The 17,636-nt window shown below is 46.8% G+C and overlaps 1 protein-coding gene across 1 annotated transcript in view; it reads right to left on the bottom strand.

The window, feature by feature from the left end:
• The window catches only part of PCMTD1 (protein-L-isoaspartate (D-aspartate) O-methyltransferase domain containing 1), a 103,120-nt gene that overhangs the window by 47,116 nt on the left and 38,368 nt on the right, over positions 1–17,636 (bottom strand). The window lies entirely within an intron of this gene.

Here is a 17,636-nt window from a genome sequence, read left to right as displayed (position 1 = left end):
ATAAGTACAAACTGTGGGCTAAGAATAGGAAAAATCATGTAGATTAATCATTTATGTAAGGATGTTGTAAAATACCTTTTTTTGAAAAGCAAATTTCTTGCCCAGAAATCCTGGCAGGATCCAATATGCTGCTGACGCACTCACTGGTGATGTGTCTGGAGATGTTCAAGTAGATCTCATTGCATTTGGTGTCATGTGGGGAACCTAGGTCTGTTAACTTGCTCAGTGTCTTCTGGCACAGGTTTTAACTCATGACCCATATCATACAGTGCTGGCCAAAAGTATTGGCACCCCTGCAATTCTGTCAGATAATACTCAGTTTCTTCTTGAAAATGATTGCAATCACAAATTCTTTGGTATTATCTTCATTTAATTTGTCTTCAATGAAAAAAATAAAATAAAATTGTCATAAAGCCAAATTGGATATAATTCCACACGAAACAAAAAAGGGGGTTGACAAAAGTATTGTCACGGTTTGAAAAATCATGTGATGCTTCTCTAATTTGTGTAATTAACAGCACCTGTAACTTACCTGTGGCACCTAACAGATGTTGGCAATAGCTAAATCACACTTGCAGCCAGTTGACATGGATTAAAGTTGACTCAACCTCTGTCCTGTGTGTACTACATTGAGCATGGAGAAAAGAAAGAAGGCCAAAGAACTGTCTGAGGACTTGCGAATCCAAATTGTGAGGAAGCATGAGCAATCTCAAGGCTACAAGTCTATCTCCAAAGACCTGAAAATTCCTGTGTCTATGGTGTGCAGTGTCATCAAGAAGTTTAAAGCCCATGGCACTGTGGCTAACCTCCTTAGATGTGGAAGGAAAAGAAAAATGGACGAGAGATTTCAATGCAAGATTGTGCGGATGGTGGACAAAAAACCTCGACTAACATCCAAACAAGTTCAAGCTGCCCTGCAGTCCGAGGGTACAACAGTGTCAACCCATACTATCCGTTGGCGTCTGAATGAAAAGGGACTGTATGGTAGGATACCCAGGAAGACCCAACTTCTTACCCAGAGACATAAAAACGCCAGGCTGGAGTTTGCCAAAACTTACCTGAGAAAGCCTAAAATGTTTTGGAAGAATGTTCTCTGGTCAGATGAGACAAAAGTAGAGTTTTTTGGGAAAAGCCATCAACATAGAGTTTACAGGAAAAAAAAAAAAAAAAAAAAAAGAAGAAGAAGAAGAAGAAGAAGAAGAGGCATTCAAAGAAAAGAACACTGTCCCTACAGTCAAACATGGCGGAGGTTCCCTGATGTTTTGGGGTTGCTTTGCTGCCTCTGGCACTGGACTGCTTGACCGTGTGCATGGCATTATGAAGTTTGAAGACTACCAACAAATTTTGCAGCATAATGTAGGGCCCAGTGTGAGAAAGCTGGGTCTTCCTCAGAGGTCATGGGTCTTTTAGCAGGACAATGACCCAAAACACACTTCAAAAAAGCACTAGAAAACGGTTTGATAGAAAGCACTGGAGACTACTACAGTGGTCAGCAATGAGTCCAGACCTGAATCCTATAGAACACCTGTGGAGAGATCTCAAAATGGCAGTTTGGTGAAGGCCCCCTTCAAATCTCAGGGACCTGGAGCAGTTTGCCAAAGAAGAATGGTCTAAAATTCCAGCAGAGCATTGTAAGAAACTCATTGATTGTTACCGGAAGCGGTTGTTCGCAGTTATTTTGGCTAAAGGTTGTGCAACCAAGTATTAGGCTAAGGGTGCCAATACTTTTGTCTGGCCCATTTTTGGAGTTTTGTGTGAAATGATCAATGATTTGATTTTTGTTTCATTCTCGTGTTTTTTCATTGCGAGCAAAATAAATGAAGATAATACCAAAGAATTTGTGATTGCAATCATTTTCAAGAAGAAACTGAGAATTATCTGACAGAATTGCAGGGGTGCCAATACTTTTGGCCAGCACTGTAGGTGCAATATATTTCCTCGTGTACTGTATACATGTCATATTATTCACCATTAAAGCATTTTTCCATTTTAAAATTTGTTATGTCCGTTGGCTTGTGATAGGGAAAAAAAAAAAAGGCTATTGACCCTCCCCAGGTCTAGGGAGGCTTCCTCTCTGCTGCTCTGATCTTTTTTTGACAGACTGCAGCGATGACAAACATAACACTGATGTCATTGCAGCCAAGGGCATATTTTTTTTAATGGAAAACATCTAACCCTTTAAAAGGATCTTACGATTTTTCATTTTTGCGATTTCATTTTTTTTTCTTCCCTTATTCGAAGAGCCATAACTTTTTTATTTTTCCGTCGATATAGCATTTCAGGGTTTGTTTTTTGTGCGAGGAGTTATCATATGATGTAATGGAAAGTATTGCCAAATAAAAAAAAAAAAAAAAAAACACCCCCCAAACAAATTCTGCTTATTTTTTATTTTATTTGTTTTTGTTTGAGTTATTTACAGCGTTCATTTTACCACAAAACTGACCTGGCAGAACGATTCTCCAGGTCAGTACGGTTACGTAAGTACCAACATGTATAGTTTTTGTTTTAGTTAACCCTTTCACCCCTGGGCAATTTTCAGTTTTCCTCTCCCCTTCTTCCAAGTGTCGTAACTTTTTTATTTTTCTGTCAATCTTGCCATATGAGGGCTTGTTTTTTGGGGGACGAGTTGTACTTTTCAATGAAACCATTAGTTTAACTATATATTGTACTGGAAAACGTCCACAAAATTCCAAGTATAGTGAAATTGTAAAAAAAAAGTGCAATTGCAGGATTGTTTTTGGGATATTTTATTTACAGTGTTTTTTTATATGGTAGAAAATGGCGACACGTCAGTTTTGAGACCCATAGCAGATTCATTTTTCGTGATCTGGGGGCTTAGTGACTGCTTATTTCTTGTGTCTTGAGCTGGTGATTTTAATGTGCATTTTTGTGCAGATGCCATATTTTGATCGCTGTTCTCGCATTTTAAAAAAAAAAATAAATTTAGTGGCAACCAAAAAATATGTAATTTTGGCGTTTGGTAAACGGCGCAGCAGAAAAACTCCAATCAGATTAATTTATTTTATATTTTGATAGATTGAAAATAAAAACAATGGGGCGCGATTTTTTTTTATTTCGAAAAAGTGTTTTTTTTTTTTTTTTTTTTAATTTCACCAGTCCCCATAGAGGACTTCATCATTGCACTGTCTGATTGTTCATTTCTGCGGATCAGAGCTGCACAGCTCTTTTCAGCAGAAAAGCTGCTTTTTTGTTGGCTCGCACAGGAAATCAGTCATGATCGCAACTGGAGTCATCGCATGAACGTCGCTACCATGGCAACCATCAGCACCCCGTGATTGAGTCGTAGGGCCGCCGAAGGCGGCGGGGAATGGCTTGATCACCATGGCGGCAGTTTAAAATTGTGCTGTCACATTTTAACAGTGCGATCTAACTGGCAAGCAGGTGTGGGTGTATCGCGGATCTACCTGCGCCTGTTAGACCCACAAGTCTGCTGTTCAAATCAGCAGACATGTGCAGGGATCACCGCTGGCTCTGTGACCCAAAGGGTCTCTGTGCTGCAATGCATTTCAACTGGATGTCCGCCCATCCAGCTGAAAAATGCACTGGGGTCAGCGGGCCCATGGGACCGTGATTGTTACGTCCCTTTTTATAAGCTTAATACTAAAGAGCGTGAAAGCACTCTGCAAGTTCTGTTGTTTAATAGCAGTAATCTCCAAAGCAAGAAGCTCTAAACCAAAGTGTTAACTCAAGAACAGCTGGAAATTATAATAAGCAGTAAAATCCAAATTTGCCTGTTTAGCAAACAGGAACGAAAATATTGAGGGTAAGGGGTGAATTAAATCTGCCTTGTTGCTGTTGGGTGATGTCCCTTGAGAATGATGTACAAGACAAGGAGAGATCGGCAGAGCCAGGTGTTGAAATCAGGTCCATTGCCCAAGCGTGGAAGCTTCACCACCAGTCCTAGTTGCTGTGGTGCATCACTGCTACTTATAACATTGACCCATAGTGCCATGACTTTGCCAGTCCACAATTGCAGCTCTGCCTGTCGACTATGAGACAAAATGGTGGCTGGGTATCATCCAGAGAGGTCAAGTGCATGAAATAATATAACAGAAAGGCATTTGAATCCATGAGGTGGTACAGTAGTGACTTTATCATCAGCAACCTGACCAGATGGGAGTTGGCACACAGATGACAGTGGACTTACAGTATATATGTATATTGTGGGTCTTTGAAATACAACCAGGCACGTATTTGAGACAGAGACGTAGGAGTAATAAGAGTATAATAAGCAGTAGTTGACGATATCCGCAATCAAGTACTACAGATATTTATTTTTAGATGCAGCATAGCTAGATAGATAGAGAGTAGAAAGAGCATGGCGGCTTGAGAGTTGCTCATATTACTAGCCAGTTCACTTATCCCACGTGAGCAAATTATGCAGTTTTATGGGATAAAAAAAAAAAAAAAAATCAGAGCTCCTAATAGAGTTCCAGAGCGGATTTTCGTCTTGCAATGTGCAGGCACTATGAATTCTTTTGGTACTCAATGGGGAAGAGAAATTCCACACCAGAGATCACCATATATAGGACTTTGCACAATGACCACAGCTTTCAGGCATTGTTTAACACTAGAACTACTGGACTCGTGACACCTATATAGAAATACATGGTGCAAAGTAGTCAAAATGACTACCTCAGTAGTTCTAGTGTTAACATCCTCCATCAATGTCAGATAAGCAGATCTGATCCACGAAGATCTTTTGGCAGGACATCAGCACTTCATTTTATGCTGAACGCAATCACCATGTTTGGTGACATCCTGTACTCGCCAATCTGATTTAGCTCCTAGGTCATGTCCACCACACAATCAATGCCAACTCAGCTGACAGCTGTCTCATTTTTGGAATGGTCATGTTTCCCCTGCTTAGTGTCCTGATTCCCATCATTAGATTTGCCCTAACTCATTGTGGCACTACCACCTCGCTGCCATGAACAGAACTTTTCCCACCATGGCTGGCGATTACATTACTTCTAGCACCACAACACAACTACATGTTTACGTCATATCCTCCACCCCAAATCATTCATGTATAAAACGCCAACTGTTCTCATCCAATGTCTCAACTGGAAGAAGTGGTTTGTAAGTATCTTCTTTAGCTCAGGGGAAACTGACTTAGGGAATTAGAAAGACAAAACAATCACTGATCTTGGGGAGACCAGCCAGAGAAAATACTGCCGGCAGACAGCAAAGGCGCTCAACAAGGTGAAAGTCTAGGTGCATTGCCCCCTGGGAAATATGCAAATCAAAAAAGGTCCGTGGAGCCTCTGTTAGGAGTCTCGACACTGTATATAGCCAGATATCCCTCCGGGTTAGGTCCTTCCCGGAAGGATATCTGGCTTTTTTTTTATTTGCATACTTCCCAGGGGGCAATGTACCTAGGATTTCATTGTGTTGAGCGCCTTCGCTGGCTGCCGGCAGTGTTTTCTCTGGCTGGTCTCCCTGAGATCAGTGATTGTTTTGTCTTGCTGGTCTATTTGGCATTGCTCCCACCTAGCCAGAATCCTACTCCACACTGATAAGGGGCAATACCCCCAAACAGCTGTCTGTTGATGGATACCTGGCCTTGGTATTTCTCTTGTCATCTTTAAACTCGTCAAGAGCTGGATATTGACTAAATATTGACTTTTGTTTTTTCCATTGATATTAAAGTGAACCTGTCAGGTCCAATATACACCCAGAAGCACAAGCAGTTCTGGGTGCTAATCCCAGCCTAATCGTTCGTGCATACACTAGCATAGATAAAGAGATTTTTAGAAAAGTATTTCTAAAGATCTTTTATCATATGCTAATGAGCGAGGGGACTAGTCTCCTGGGCATTAGTTCCCCTGGCTAGTCCGCTTCATTTGCTTGCTAGTACACCCCTGTGGGCATGCTAATGAAAGTGCAGTGTCAGATGATCTCACTCACCTCTCTGCTACAGTCGCGTCTGACTCTTGAACTTCAGCTCATGATCCCGGACATCCAGTTATGCGCACTACTGCAGTTTGAAGCCAGGACAGGTACACCTGGCTTCATAGTACGCATGACCGAAACTTCGGGATCGTGCACACTGAACCGAAATCCAGCGTCGGGCGGCGATGGCAGCGGAGAGGTGAGTGAGATCATCCTCTGATGCTGTACGTTCATTAGCATGTTAGCACTCCCACAGGGGTGTGCTAACATGCTAATGGAGCCACCTAGCCAGGGGAATTAACAATGAGGGGACTAGTTCCATCGCTCATTAGCCTACGATATAAGATCTTTGAAATACTTTTTCTATAGATCCCTTCATCTATACTAGTGTATACAGGGACAGATAGACAGGGATTAGCAATATTTTAGCAACCATGAGCAGTTCTGGGTACATATTGGACCTAACAGGTTCTTTTTAATGACTGGCTTATGTGCAAATGCAAAAAACATTGCAAGCTTTCCTATCCTCTTACACCAGCATTTCAATCCATGCATCAATATTTTACTTCACACACAGTAATCTAATGCTCTGCTGTGCCATGAAACAAGCTATGCAATTTGCTCACTATTTTTGGCTTTCTCTGCATATCTCTATGGCCAAGCTGTGACCTCCTCTCACTATCCAGATTAACCACATAATGACTGCTGCAGTCCATGCCCCTTTACAGGCTTCGACAGGCCCTTCTGTGCCTATACCATGTAATGTGACGGCTGTGAGGCATTATGGGGAGGCTCACCTGGTCATGGTCAATATATGATAAAGAGATCGAGAGCGCATAAGTTTATAGTGGAAGCAGGAAGAGGAAAAAAAAAAACAAACAAACAAACCTGTGGGTTTTTTTTGCTTATTTTAAGTCAATAAAAGCAAATAAAAAGCATCCGAGCAAAGTCAATAAGAATCCTGACCTGCTGTGCCCATGTTGCTACTTTTTTCTTTTCAGTTTTTGTTGCTGATAAAAGAAGCAACATGTCAATTATTTCTGCGTTTTTCACCAATTGACTTCAATGGAGTCAGTGAAAAATGCACGTGTAATGCACAAGTTGCTTTTTTGTACGTTTTTGACGTCACTGGGGTTCCCCTGCAGCCATTTCCTCATCTCGCTTTACCGCGGGACGTGGAGGAAGGGGACTCCTGTGACGTAGGTGCCCTGGTCTGTGAGGCGATCAGTACCTCAGTAACCTGGGGTCCTCATGGTGACAACCCAGGGTTGCCATGGCAGTGATTGGGTCCCTGTGATCATATCACAGCATTCAGGGAGTTAAAATGAAAGGTGTGGTGCGGCCACCGCTCCTGTTAGTGAGAGTCTGGTCCCAGTTGTAAGATCAGCCAGTGACCTGGCGGCGAACGCCACGGTTAAAAAAACAAAAAAAAAAACAAAACAAAAACACAACAATGTCGGCACGTAGACTAAAGAGGGCTTTACACGCTACGATATCGCTAATGCGAAGTCGTTGGGGTCACGGAATTGGTGACACACATCCGGCCGCATTAGCGATGCCGTTGCGTGTGACACCTATGAGCGATTTTGCATCGTCGCAAAAACGCTCATCGGTGACATGGGGGTCCATTCTCAAATATCGTTACTGCAGAAGAAGGGAATTTTGTTTACTTACCGTAAATTCCATTTCTTCTAGCTCCTATTGGGAGACCCAGACAATTGGGTGTATAGCTTCTGCCTCCGGAGGCCACACAAAGTATTACACTTTAAAAAGTGTAACCCCTCCCCTCTGCCTATACACCCTCCCGTGCATCACGGGCTCCTCAGTTTTGGTGCAAAAGCAGGAAGGAGGAAACTTATAAATTGGTCTAAGGTAAATTCAATCCGAAGGATGTTCGGAGAACTGAAACCATGAACCAAAAGAACAATTCAACATGAACAACATGTGTACACAAAAGAACAACAGCCCGAAGGGAACAGGGGCGGGTGCTGGGTCTCCCAATAGGAGCTAGAAGAAAAGGAATTTACGGTAAGTAAACAAAATTCCCTTCTTCTTTGTCGCTCCATTGGGAGACCCAGACAATTGGGACGTCCAAAAGCAGTCCCTGGGTGGGTAAAAGAATACCTCGATAAAAAGAACCGAAAAACGGCCCCCTCTTACAGGTGGGCGACCGCCGCCTGAAGGACTCGCCTACCTAGGCTGGCATCTGCCGAAGCATAGGCATGCACCTGATAGTGTTTCGTGAAAGTGTGCAGACTCGACCAGGTAGCCGCCTGACACACCTGCTGAGCCGTAGCCTGGTGCCGCAATGCCCAGGATGCACCCACGGCTCTGGTAGAATGGGCCTTCAGCCCTGAAGGAATCGGAAGCCCAGAAGAATGGTAGGCTTCAAGAATCGGTTCCTTGATCCACCGAGCCAAGGTTGACTTGGAAGCCTGCGACCCCTTACGCTGGCCAGCGACAAGGACAAAGAGCGCATCCGAACGGCGCAGGGGCGCCGTGCGAGAAATGTAGAGCCGGAGTGCTCTCACGAGATCTAACAAGTGCAAATCCTTTTCACATTGGTGAACTGGATGAGGGCAAAAGGAAGGTAAGGAGATATCCTGATTGAGATGAAAAGGGGATACCACCTTAGGGAGAAATTCCGGGACCGGACGCAGAACCACCTTATCCTGGTGAAACACCAGGAAGGGGGCTTTGCATGACAGCGCTGCTAGCTCAGACACTCCCCGAAGTGATGTGACTGCCACTAGGAAGGCCACCTTCTGCGAAAGGCGTGATAGAGATAACCCTGAGGACGCTAGGAGCCAGGACTCAATGGCCACACAGTCAGGTTGAGGGCCGCAGAATTCAGATGGAAAAATGGCCCTTGAGACAGCAAGTCTGGTCGGTCTGGGAGTGCCCACGGTTGACCCACCGTGAGGTGCCACAGATCCGGGTACCACGACCTCCTTGGCCAGTCTGGAGCGACGAGGATGGCGTGGCGGCAGTCGGACCTGATCTTGCGCAACACTCTGGGCAGCAGTGCCAGAGGAGGAAATACATAAGGCAGTCGAAACTGCGACCAATCCTGAACTAATGCGTCCGCCACCAGAGCTCTGTGATCTTGAGACCGTGCCATGAGTGCCGGGACTTTGTTGTTGTGCCGAGACGCCATGAGGTCGACGTCCGGCGTTCCCCAGCGGCAACAGATCTCTTGAAACACGTCCGGGTGAAGAGACCATTCCCCTGCGTCCATGCCCTGGCGACTGAGAAAGTCTGCTTCCCAGTTTTCTACGCCCGGGATGTGAACTGCGGAGATGGTGGAGGCTGTGGCTTCCGCCCACAGCAGAATCCGCCGAACTTCTTGGAAGGCCTGACGACTGCGTGTGCCGCCCTGGTGGTTGATGTACGCGACCGCCGTGGCGTTGTCCGACTGTATGCGGATCTGTCTGCCCTCCAACCACCGATGGAACGCCTTTAGGGCTAGATACACTGCCCTTATCTCCAGAACATTGATCTGAAGGGAGGACTCTGTCGGAGTCCAGGTTCCCTGAGCCCTGTGGTGGAGGAAGACCGCTCCCCACCCTGACAGACTCGCGTCCGTCGTGACCACAGCCCAGGATGGGGGCAGGAATGATTTTCCCTTCGACAAGGAAGTGGGAAGAAGCCACCACTGAAGAGAGGTTTTGGCTGCCAGTGAAAGAGAGACGTTCCTGTCTAGGGACGTCGACCTCCTGTCCCATTTGCGGAGAATGTCCCATTGAAGTGGACGCAGATGAAACTGCGCAAAGGGAACTGCCTCCATTGCTGCCACCATCTTCCCTAGGAAGTGCATGAGGCGCCTCAAGGGGTGTGACTGGGTCCGAAGGAGAGAGTGCACCCCTGTCTGCAGCGAACGCTGTTTGTCCAGCGGAAGCTTCACTATCGCTGAGAGAGTATGAAACTCCATCCCGAGGTAAGTCAGTGATTGGGTCGGTGTCAATTTTGACTTTGGGAAATTGATGATCCACCCTAACCTCTGGAGAGTCTCCAGAGCAATGGTCAGGCTGTGTTGACATGCCACCCGGGAGGGTGCCTTGACTAGGAGATCGTCTAAGTAAGGGATCACCGAGTGGCCCTGAGAGTGTAGGACCGCCACCACGGATGCCATGATCTTGGTGAAGACCCGTGGGGCTGTCGCCAGGCCGAAAGGCAGTGCCACAAACTGAAGGTGTTCGTCCCCGATGGCGAAACGCAGGAAGCGTTGATGCTCTGGTGCAATCGGCACATGGAGATAAGCATCCCTGATGTCGATTGAGGCTAGGAAGTCTCCTTGGGACATCGAGGCGATGACAGAACGGAGAGATTCCATCCGGAACCGTCTGGTTCTCACGTGTCTGTTGAGCAGTTTGAGGTCCAGAACGGGACGGAATGATCCGTCCTTTTTTGGCACCACGAACAAGTTGGAGTAAAAACCGCGACCACGTTCTTGAATGGGAACGGGAATCACAACTCCTTCTGCCTTCAGAGTGTTCACCGCCTGAAAAAGTGCATCGGCTCGCTCGGGGGGCGGAGATGTTCTGAAGAAACGAGTCGGAGGACGAGAGCTGAGCTCTATCCTGTAACCGTGCGACAGAATGTCTCTCACCCATCGGTCTTGGACATGTGGCCACCAGGCGTCGCAAAAGCGGGAGAGCCTGCCACCGACCGAGGATGCGGTTTGGGGAGGCCAAAAGTCATGAGGAGGCCGCCTTGGAGGCGGTTCCTCCGGCGGTCTTTGGAGGACGTGACTTAGACCGCCATGCAGAAGAGTTCCTCTGGCCCTTCTCTGACCTGTTGGACGTGGAGGATTGGGACCTGGCTGAGGGCCGAAAGGACCGAAACCTTGATTGAATTTTTCGTTGCTGAGGTTTGTTTGGTTTGGACTGGGGTAAGGACGAGTCCTTACCCTTGGATTGTTTAATAATTTCATCCAATTGCTCGCCAAACAAACGGTCGCCAGAAAATGGCAAACCGGTTAAGAACTTCTTGGAAGCAGAGTCTGCCTTCCATTCGCGTAGCCACATGGCCCTGCGGACTGCCACCGAATTGGCGGACGCTACCGCTGTATGGCTCACTGAGTCCAGGACGGCGTTCATGGCGTAGGACGAAAAGGCCGATGCCTGAGAAGTCAAAGACAGAACTTGCGGAGCAGAGGTACGTGTGACTGCATTAATCTCAGACAGACAAGCTGAGATAGCTTGGAGTGCCCACACGGCTGCAAAGGCCAGAGCAAAAGACGCGCCTATGGCTTCATAGATGGATTTCATCAGGAGCTCTATTTGCCTGTCAGTGGCATCCTTGAGCGATGAACCATCTGCCACTGATACTACGGATCTAGCCGCCAGTCTAGAGACTGGAGGATCCACCTTGGGACACTGAGCCCAACCCTTAACTACGTCAGGGGGGAAGGGGTGACGTGTGTCATTAAGGCGCTTAGTAAAGCGCTTGTCCGGAAATGCTCTGTGCTTCTGAACAGCATCTCTGAAGTTAGAGTGATAGAAAAACGCACTCTGTGTACGTTTGGGAAACCTAAACTGGTGTTTCTCCTGCTGTGAAGCCGACTCCTCTATAGGTGGAGTTGGGGGAGAAAGATCTAGCACCTGGTTGATGGACGCTATAAGGTCATTTACTATGGCGTCCCCTTCAGGTGTATCAAGATTGAGAGCAACGTCAGGATCAGAGCCCTGAGCTGCGACCTCCGCCTCATTCTCCAGAGAGTCCTCATGCTGCGACCCCGAACAGCGTGATGAAGCCGGGGAAGGTTCCCAGCGGGCCCGCTTAGCCGGTCTGGGACTGCGGTCCGTGTCGGAGTCCTCCCCGTGGGACCTAGGTGTCACCCCAGGAGCACTCTGCACGCTGCACCGACCGAGAGGGGCCTGGGGGCGATGAACTCACAGTGCCCGGGGCCTGTGTGACCGATCTGGACTGCAAGGCTTCTAGTATCTTAGCAGACCATCTGTCCATAGACTGAGCCATGGATTGTGAAAGCGACTCAGAGAGTTTCTCAGCCAAAACTGCAAACTCTGTCCCTGCCACCTGGACAGTGGAAGCCGGCGGTTCTACCTGAGCCGAGGGTCCCACCAGTGCCCGAGGCTCCGGCTGAGTGAGTGCCACAGGGGCCGAGCATTGCACACAGTGAGGGTAGGTGGAACCTGCAGGTGACATAGCCGCACAAGAGGTACAGGTTGCAAAATAAGCCTGTGCCTTGGCACCCTTGCTCTTTGCGGACGACATGCTGTAGTCTCCTCTGAGAGTGATCACTGAGGGTATATAGCCAAAAGCGAAACAATGCGGCCGAACAGAGAAAATGTATATATATATATATTAATATATTATATTATAATTATAATATACATACATACATATATATACATATATACACACACACACATACACACATACACACACACACTTCGGCACCCAAGGGGGGCCAGCACCGGGTAACCGGTGTGGCTTACCGACCGCCCAAAGCGGTTGTGTGTCCACCAGATTCCCTGCCTGGGCCTCCCAGAGCTGTAGAGCTCGTTCTGAAATCCTCCACCGGCAGAAGTGATTGTAAATATGGCTGCCAGAGTTCTCAGGGGAGGAGGGAGCCGTGGGCGTGACTAATAAAGTGCGGGAATCTGGTGCCCCACAGTGCTCAGTGAGGGGGGAGGAGAACACCTAAGTATGCTCCAGCCCTCACTGCCGACGTCCAGTCGACCGTCCCGCCCTTACCCCTGACTGGCAGGCCCGGGGGCGGGAGTTATGGTACTAGGCCGCAGAAGCCGGGGACTAAATTTAATAACGCGTCCGGCAAACAGGCGCGGTCGGCGCGGTAGTCCCGGTCGTCACAAAAAAACAGCAGCCGCTGCAGCGTCTAACACAGGCGCTCCATGCACCGTCCCCAAGGGGACACAGAGTACCTTATAGATGCAGGGCCTGTCCCTGATGATACTCAGTCTCCTGTCCGTCAGATTCCCCCAGGGGCTGCGGAGGGAGCCCGGTCCCAGTGAATGGTGACCGGTTAGGATCCCACTTCTCCCAGAGCCTCTAAGGGATGGGGAAGGACAAACGGCATGTGGCTCCAGCCTTTGTACCCGCAATGGGTACCTCAACCTTAACAGCACCGCCAACTTAGTGGGGTGAGAAGGGAGCATGCCGGGGGCCCTGTTAGGGCCCTCTTTTCTTCCATCCGATACAATCAGCAGCTGCCGCTGACTAAAATGGGAGCTTGAGTGAATGTGTGCCTCCTTCAACACAAAGCATAAAACTGAGGAGCCCGTGATGCACGGGAGGGTGTATAGGCAGACGGGAGGGGTTACACTTTTTAAAGTGTAATACTTTGTGTGGCCTCCGGAGGCAGAAGCTATACACCCAATTGTCTGGGTCTCCCAATGGAGCGACAAAGAAGTAACAAAGTTGTTCCTCGTTTCTGCGGCAGCACACATCGCTCCGTGTGACACCGCAGGAACGAGGAAGCTCTTCTTACCTGCCTCCCGGCCGCTATGCGGAAGGAAGGAGGTGGGCGGGATGTTACGTCCCGCTCATCTCCGCCCCTCCGCTTCTATTGGGCGGTGGTTCAGTGACGCAGCTGTGACGCTGAACGAACCGCCCCCTTAGAAAGGAGGCGGATCGCCGGTAGCCGCGACGTCGCCGGGAAGGTAAGTACGTGTGACGGGACTGGGCGATGTTGTGCGGCACGGGCAGCGATTTGCCCGTATCGCACAACAGATGGGGGCGGGTACCCACGCTAGCGATATCTGTACCGATATCGCAGCGGGTAAAGCGGCCTTAAGCGTAAAAAACTGAGGGACAAGGACCAAATAATTATGCCTGGAAAACTGGGATAGAGAAGTTCAGGTCACATGAGAATTTCCTCAACTGCCATGATGTAATGACTGATCGTGGTCCAAAAAAAAAAAAAAAAAAAAAACAACAGTTTGAGATGCCTACATTTTAGTGACTAGAAATAGCTATGCATTCTGGTCTGTTCCCACTGAAAAGCTTTTGTAGCAAAAACTGAAAAAAAAAAGGAAAAATGTAATGCCTGCTATGACAGAAAAGCGGATGACGTTGTGCAGATTATTACAATCACACGTGTTCTTATACACATTTATTTCATGTGCGTGTATCAAAGAAAAAAAAAAAAATACAAAAAAAAAAGAAAAAAATTGGACATACTGTAATTTCATAAAACAAATCTTAAAATGGGCCAGATAAAATTGTTGGTGCCCTAAACTTAAAAAGGGTGGTTCACCCATATTTTTATTGTCTAATTCAATATTATATTGAGAAACAATGTTTCTCTCAAATACCTTGTGTTGGCAATAGTGCCTGTAAGAGGCGATATTGCAGACCGCTGTTCCCGCTCCAGTGACGTCTCCGTCAAGTGCCGCACATGTCACATCCGTGCAGCCGGCTACAGTCTTCCAGACTCACTGAGCTGTGGGCGGTGTTTCACTGCTGTCACAGCCCATCTGCTCCCTGCTCCATCACAACAGAACGCTGCAAGCAGGAGACATGATGCTCTGTGCTGTGAGGGAGGAGTGAGGGGGAAGCAGGGAGCAGATGGGCTGTGACAGCGGTGAAACATCGCCAACAGCTCAGTGAGTCTGGAAGAATGTAGCCGGCTGCACGGATGTGACGTGTGCGGCACTTGACGGTGACGTCACTGGAGCGGGAACAGCGGTCTGCAATAGCGCCTCTCACAGGCACTATTGCCAACACAAGGTATTTGAGAGAAACATTGTTTCTCAATATAATATCGAACTAGACAATAAAAAATATGGGTGAACCAGCCCTTTAATATTTGGTTGCACACCCTTTGGAAATAAGTAATTCCTATAACCATTAACATACTTCTTACACTTCTCAATTGTAATTTTGGACTCTTCTTTTGGAAACCGTTTCAGGTCTCTCATATTTGAAGGCGCCTTCTACAAACAAACAGCAATTCTAAGATCTCTCAACAAGTTTTCAATGGGACTTCGATCAGACTCATTGCTGCCAATTCAGGACTTTCAATTTTTTCTATCCATTTCTGGGTGTTTCTTGAAGACCCACGGCCTAGGAAGCCAACTCTGCTTTCTGACACTGGGAACTACATTGCAACCCAAAATAGTTTGTTAATGTTCAGATTTTATGATGCCTTGCAAACAGTCAGAGCACCCAGTGCCGAGAAACAACCGCAGAACATCTTTGAACCTCTACCATATTTGACTGTAGGTACTGTGTTCTTTTCTTTATAGGCCTCATTCTGCTTTTGCTAAACAGTAGAGTGAGCAGTTTCAACAAAAATAATGGTCTCATCTGTCCAGAACATGCTTTCCTAGAAGGATTTTAGCTTACCTACATTTTGGCAAACTGAAGTCTAGCTTTTTTTAGGTCTGACAGGAGTGGGGTCCTCCTGGGTCTTTTGCCATAGAATTTAAATTTACTTCAAATGTGGACAAATAGTTTTGCACTGACACTGATGCACCTCGAGCTAGCAGGACAGCTTGACTTTTTTTGGAACTCGATTGGGGCTACTTATTCTGCGTTGCAGCATTTCATTTATTTTTCTCTGCCGTCCACGTCCAAGGAGATTAGTTCCAGTGCTATGGATTGTAAACCTCTTATTTTGCACACTGTAGATAAAAGGAACATGAAGCTCTCTGGATATGGACTTGTAATTTTGAAATTGTGGATATTTTTAAAGAATTTTAGCTCTCAAGCCCTCAGACCGTTCTCTTCTCTTTCTGTTCACCATGCTTCTCCTGACAAACAATACAAAGACTGAGTCAACTTCTGATCTCTATCGGATTTCACATGCAATTTTCATATTCCTACACTTGTAACTTGCCTCAGGTAAGCTTGAAGGAGCATCACATGCTTGAAACAAAGTTATTTACCCACAATTTTGGAAAGGTGCCCATAATTTTGATCTGCCCATTTTGGGGGTTTTGTGTCAAATTATGTCCAATTTGCCTTTTTTCCCCCCTCTCTAATACATACAAAGGAAAGAAAATGTGTATGACAACATAGGATTACAACAGTTTTCTGGGTGAAATATTTATTTTCTGGAACAATTTCAAGGATGCCAACAGAGAAGGCCAAGACTGTAGGTTGTATAGGAGCAAACCATGAAAGCAAATACAATGGGGCACAAACTTCAAAACTGGATCATGGACCAATGGAGAAAGTGGCCAGGTTTCATGAAGCATACTTACTTTTTCATCATATTATGGGCTAGGTGCCTTTATGTCACTTACATAGGGAGGAGGTGGCACCAGAATGTACCATGTAAAGAAGGCAATCCAAAGGCAGTCTGATTGTCTTGGCAATGTTCTGAAGGGAAATTTTAAATCCTGGCATTCATGTGGAAGTTAAAGTGACATTTACCACCTACTGCCCTTATATTGTGTTAAAGACTAAAGGGTACTTTACACACAACGATATCGCTAACGATATATCGTCGGGGTCACGGTGTTAGTGACGCACATCCGGCGCCGTTAGCGATATCGGGGTGTGACTAAAAGGAGCGACGATCAACGATCGCAAAAACGTCAAAAATCGTTGATCGTTGACACGTCGCTCCTTTTCACAATATCGTTGGTGGTGCATGCCGCTGGTTGTTCGTAGTTCCTGCGGCATCACACATCGCTATGTGTGACACCGCAGGAACGACGAACATCTCCTTACCTGCGTCCAACGGCAATGAGGAAGGAAGGAGGTGGGTGGCATGTTCCGGCCGCTCATCTCCGCCCCTCCTCTGCTATTGGGCGGCCACTTAGCGACGCCGAACGAACCGCCCCCTTAAAGGAGAAATTATTCGGTGTCTCCAGCGATGTCGCTAAGCAGGTATGTGCGTGTGATGCTGCCGTAGAGATATTGTTCGCTACGGCAGCGATCACCCTCATGACGAAACAGCGACATGGGCAGGTGCAATCGCGCACGACATCGCTAGCGATGTCGCAGCATGTAAAGCACCCTTTAGTATACGAGTGCACCACTACCTAACAACACACCCAGTCACATTTCAAAAACTATTCAGAAATGGTTTGAGGTGAAGACGAGTTCTCCAAATTTACCAGATCCCAATCCAAATGAGCATCAGTGGGATGTGCTTGAAAAGTCTGGTTATTGGAAGCCCCTCATTAATTACACAATTTAAGATATCTGTTATTGACATGCCACAAACCACAAGACGCGTCCAGAGTTCTTGTGGCGTTCACGCTTAGCCTTTTAAGAATAGTTTTGCTGTCACAAGATGTACATGTACAGGCCCACAAATGTTCATCGTGTATATTTTGCAAACATGGTGTGAACAAAGCCTTAAAGGGAACTTATCAGGAATACTTTTTGTAAAGATCTCTTTATCTATGCTACTACATGCAGGGACAGTTAGGCAGGGATTAGCATTATGCACCCAGAACTGCTCGTGGTTCTGGGTGCATATTGCACTTGACAGGTTCCCTTTAGTGAGGCTGTCCACTTTTTCTTGTTTATACAGCTTTCCTCAAACTGAATATCCCTTCTGTCCATACAATGGCTGTTGGTGGAGGAACAGTGACCAGACCTGTCCATTAGCCTCCTCCTATAGAAAAGTAGCTTTTCCATGTAAGGAGTTTTACAATTGGAGGAGGCTGATGGACAGGTCTGGTCACATGCTTCTCCGCCAATAGTCATAGTTAAATTATATTTGTGGCTTGTAGTTGACATGTTACAGCTGTATTCAGCAGGGGCGGCATACCATG

This window comes from Anomaloglossus baeobatrachus, chromosome 6, assembly GCF_048569485.1.
Source record: "Anomaloglossus baeobatrachus isolate aAnoBae1 chromosome 6, aAnoBae1.hap1, whole genome shotgun sequence".
NCBI classification, from domain to species: Eukaryota; Metazoa; Chordata; class Amphibia; order Anura; family Aromobatidae; genus Anomaloglossus; species Anomaloglossus baeobatrachus.
Note: the sequence above shows the minus strand (reverse complement) of the source record. Positions and strands in the feature narration are given on the sequence as shown.